Source organism: Hippocampus comes, unplaced genomic scaffold (genome assembly GCF_001891065.2).
Source record: "Hippocampus comes isolate QL1 unplaced genomic scaffold, H_comes_QL1_v1.1 scaffold512, whole genome shotgun sequence".
In the NCBI taxonomy this organism is placed as follows: Eukaryota; Metazoa; Chordata; class Actinopteri; order Syngnathiformes; family Syngnathidae; genus Hippocampus; species Hippocampus comes.
Window position 1 is genome coordinate 82,447 of NW_017805626.1, and position 5,079 is coordinate 87,525.

The 5,079-nt window shown below is 43.9% G+C and overlaps 1 long non-coding RNA gene across 1 annotated transcript in view; it reads right to left on the reverse strand.

Moving 5' to 3' along the window:
- The window catches only part of LOC109522707 (uncharacterized), a 28,922-nt gene that overhangs the window by 786 nt on the left and 23,057 nt on the right, over positions 1 to 5,079 (reverse strand). The gene's annotated exons all lie outside the window — the stretch shown is intronic.

Here is a 5,079-nt window from a genome sequence, read left to right on the forward strand (position 1 = left end):
ATCAAAAAACGTGAGTACACAGTCGAATGGTGACTGTGGAGACGCTTCTGCCGGCTGCTCTTTGATCAACAATCCACCGCTTCAGTTGGTCTTCCAACTCGGGCCACCTCGCCTTCTGTCCACGGAAACTCAGCTTCGTCTTTTTGACTTGGCGCAGTTCGTTCTCCTGCTTCCTCCATTTGCGAACCATGGATTCGTTGACTTGAAATTCTCTCGCGGCTGGTCGATTCCGTACCCGATGGCTTGAAGCTTGAACTGAGCTTTGTAGGCGTGTCTCTTTGTAGAAGTCATTTCGGGGGTTCTTAGAAACCAAAACCGAAGTTGTTTTGCAATAAAGCACATATCCACACTTTATACAGGTGCTGGTCCCTGCTAGGGGCGTGCCTTTAGCGTCCACTTTCACGTCCACCCTTCACTCATTGGCGGACTTCTTCGCCGCATGCCTGTCCTCACTCACGTCAGCCTTTTCTCTCTCTCTCTCTCTCTCTCTCTCTCTCTCTATTTATGTTTATATATACACGCCCACACTTCACTGATTGGCCGACTTCTTCGCCGCATGCCTGTCCTCATTCACTTCCGCATTTTCTCTACATAAACAGTGTGTAGGCTCTGAGGTTTTGGTACTCAGCGCATACACAAGACGCTCCGCATTATAAGGCGTGCTGTCCACTTTGGAGAAAATTTTAGACTTTTAATGGCGCCTTATAGGTGTGAAAATACGGTATATGCTAATGTCATGCTTGCTGTGTAATGTGCCCATCATTGCTCCAAGCTTAGGTATAACTCCTGCATTATACAACGCAAAATTGAATATGCTACGATTTTATGCGGCTCCAGACAATTGTCTGGAAAAGTGGACTCACCCAAGCACTTAATTGCAGTGTTAAAACACGCTAGCCATGTCAATCTCAGGTTAGTTTAGCGGTTAGCATGGCTTGCAGCTTATTTGCCACCACGAAGGCAATGATTACTGTCTCAGGAGTGGTCAGTATAGTCAGTACACTCAGCAGATACACACAGATACTTCCTCGCTTCCTTTTGCTCCATTTTGGCCACTAACGGAAGCTGGCTGTGTTGTACACCTCTTGGACCAACAGAGCGCAAAGATAGATTATTTCACCATGTGCTGTGTGTCTGTCTGCTTGTCCTACAAAATGAGACGAGTAAAAGAGCTGGTTGGTGACTTTCTTTCCACTCAGTCACTGTCTCGAACTTGACCTCCCCTCGATCACCACCGACATAGAAGGGCAATTCTTAATGCTTAACCGAATGAATAGCCAGCTTTTTAAAGTTTTAAATAAAGTTAAAAAAATAGTACCGTAAATTCCAGACTATAAAATGCTACTTTTGTCACACTCTTTCAACCCTGCGGCTTATTTAATAATGGGGTCTGTTTAAAGATTTTCCCAACGGCCGCCAGGGAGCGCAAGAGCAGAAAAAGTAACAGTGAGACGCTGTCATGTGTCACAGTGAAAGCACCGGCCACGAGAGGGCGCATTAAACCTGTGTTTTGAGCTGGACTGCAATCCGAAAGCTGTGTGGCCAGTTCTATGACAGACTTGACCGAACACAAACTAATTTTTATGAAGGCTTTATTCACGACCTAACATAGAAATTGTGCAGCATTCAAAAAATAAAAGACTGAGATATGTCAAATTGGACTAACAAATAGAAAAGTCTACGAATATAGACAACAGTAGTAGCTTGTGAGCACTTTCAGGCATGTTGTATGTGCCTGAAACAGGCGGAAAACAACTAATCTCCCCTGCTTCACGGTTGTGGTCGTATCGAGCGGAATTACTTGAGCTAGCAGCTCGTCGTATCGAACGGAATTACTTGAGTTAGCGCTACTACTGCGAGCTTCCGTATCGTCTCCCCCTCCCTCCCTGTGCTCTGCAACTTCAAGTAACTGCACCACCTGGCGTTGAAATGCCTGTCATTTCAAGTCCAAATGAAATCGTCGAACCTTAATTGTGCACTGTACCAACCTTCGGCGGGCCGGATTAAAATGACCAACGGGCCGGATCCGGCCCCGGGGCCGGAATTTGCCGTGCTGAGTGTCGACAGCGCGGATGCTGGGTGTCTCGAGAGTTTAGAGCCCGTTGTCCCAATACATTGAAACGAGATGAGTTATTGGATAAATGCGGGTTTTGTCCCGCCCACCGGACGCTCAGCATCTCTGGGAGCCTATGGACAGTGGGCGTTTATGGGCTGGCCCGGGACGCTCAGCTTTTCTGCATGATGATTGGATGCTCTGTCTGAGGTGGAATCTCTTTTTGATTGTCAGCAAAATGAGCCAATCACCGATCTTTTGGTGTAGGCGTCCGTGGGAGCATTTTTCAATTCTTATTCTGTTCTGAGTTGAACTGGAGACTTCTTCCAATCATCTTTGCGACACTCTTTGTTGAAAACGACAAGTGACAAATTAATCTTTTATTTCTGGTGGGTTGTAATTGTAATTACTTGTGTTCACAGACTGACTTACATCACCACAGTTAAGACCCTGGAAAAGACGCCTTGTTAAAAATAAACTGACAGATTTTATGATGTAGGCCGAAATTGAGCTTCCCTTCCTTGACAGACCAGCATCCGCCACTGTTCCAGACAGATTTCTGGAAAAGTGGACTCACCCAAGCACTTAATTGTTGTAAACACTTAATTGTTAAAACACGCTAGCCGTGTCAATCTCAGGTTATTTAAGCAGTTAGCATGGCTTGAGGCTTATTTGGCACCATGAAGGTAATGATTACTGTTCTCATAAGCGGATACACACAGATACTTCTTTGCTCCATTTTGGCCACTATTGGAAGCTGGCTGTGTTGTACACCTCTTGGTCCAACAGACCGCAATGATATATTATTTCACCATGTGCTGTGTGTCTGTCTGCTTGTGATTTGCTGCATGGCATAGAAGGACAATTGTTAATGCTTACCCGAATGAGTAGCCAGCTTTTCAAAGTTTTAAATAAAGTAAAAAAAAAAAAATAAGTACTGCAATTTCCAGACTATAGTATAGTACTTTTGTCACACGCTTTCAACCCTGTGGGTTATTTTACAATGAGGCCTGTTCAAGAGTTTTCCAACGGCCGCCAGGGAGCACACGAGCAGAAAAGGTAACAGTGAGACGCTGTCATGTGTCACAGTGAAAAGAACCGGCCACGAGAGGGCGCATTACACCTGTTTTGAGCTGGACTGCAATCCGGAAGCTGTGTGGCCAGGTCTATGACACACTTGACCGAACACAAATTCATGTTTATGAAGGCTTTGTTCACTACTGAACATAAAAAATGTACAGCATTCATAAGATAAAAGACTGAGATATGTCAAATGCTTCCGAGGTGAGAAGACGCGGGCGTCTATGTCGCTGCTTCACACTCCGAGCTCTACTAAACTCTGATCTTCCTTCTGATTTTTCTTTTGCCCTTCTGTTTTGGACTGTTTGGACTGTGGGTACTGTGATTGATGCAACTTGAATCATCACTTCATCCGATCAATCAAACCCCCATCGTAACTTAGTCCACGGGCAAACGCCGGTAGCTTATGCGATCCAGCTGTCACTACACCGGCTTTCCTCCCTCGACATGGGGCGCAAAAACCTCCCCGGCGCCCCTGGCTTACTTTGGATACTCCTGACGTTCTGCCAACACCCAGTGGCGCCACTGCTCCCAACGTAAATTAATTATTACTTCAATGAAACCACAAAGAAAATCAAGCGAGGAAATCGCAAAATAAATTCTGTAGGGGGGATATAGAATGTATTTTGTGATTTCCTCACTTGATTTTCTGTTTTGATGCATTATTTTCAATTTTCGTAATTTCATTTAAGGACAGTAATAGTTAATATACATTTTTCAGAGGCGGTCATGAACGTCTCGCTTCTCAAGTTGAACGGACGCCTCGAGTTGAATGGAAGGAGCGTAGCACCATCTAGTGGAGGCATTGTAGATTGCGCCTGATAATTTGAAGCGTCCAATGTATGAAAAACAATTTACAAAATAGCCATTCATTGAAGGTGCGCCTCATAATCAAGTGTGTCTTTTAGTGCGGAAAATACGGTATTTTTTTTATACTTTTTGTTCTTAATTTACATCACTGTAAATGCAATTCAAAAAGAATGGCAACACTATTTAATCAAATTTTAGACAGTGATAGTTCGTGATTAGGTCTATTTTTATAACTGGCCTACGAGCGACTGATATGGTCACTGCGGGCGACGCGACCCCTGTGCTCAAAAGTTCTCTCTCGCTTGTGAACAAAAGTCATCGCGCTGAGTGCTGCGGTGCGTTCACGGTCCATCGGAAACTGCACTATCGCAAATAAATATCACCTTAACAGAAGAATAACAATGAAATAACAGTCTGAACAAGCCTGGGTTACATTAGTATGACAATGTGTATTGATTCCTTTTGGACTGGTACTGAAAACACCCCCAGCAACTATATTACATCATGGCTTGATGGAATATAGTTGCAGGAGATGTTTTCAGTACCAGTACATATGTTTTTCTGGACCATGAGGCAAGTAAGTTGATGTGAAGGACAACAGATTGTTTTTGTTTTCATGTCACTATGTTCCTCAATGGAACTATGTGCAACTGTACCCGGAGAAAACTCACGCATGCATGGGGAGAACATGCAAACTTCACAGAGGAAGGCCGGAGTTGGAACCAAATCCTGCACCTCCGCCGACGTTCTAACCCGTCCCCAACCGTGCCGCCCCGAATTGCATTTATTGATCGCATAATTGAACAGTACTTCTCCCTCTCCACACGGTTTTAGATTCTTCTACCAAAGTTGGGAATGCTGTTGGTGGGTGTAGCATATTTGCAGTATTTTTGTCACTTGAAAAAAAAAAAAACTTTTCAGACGCCAAACATGATGTTTAAAAACAATTAATACCAATTGCTGAGAAAGTGTACATTTACCTCTTAGTTTAAGCCTCTTGATCAGGAGTGGGGAATTATTTTCCCAGGGGGGCCAAATGAGAAGCAGAAAATATTGTGGAGGGCCGGGCCAAAAATTTGAAATCTAATCCTGATTTAAATTATATTTCTACGTTGAAATAAGTTAATGACATTGTT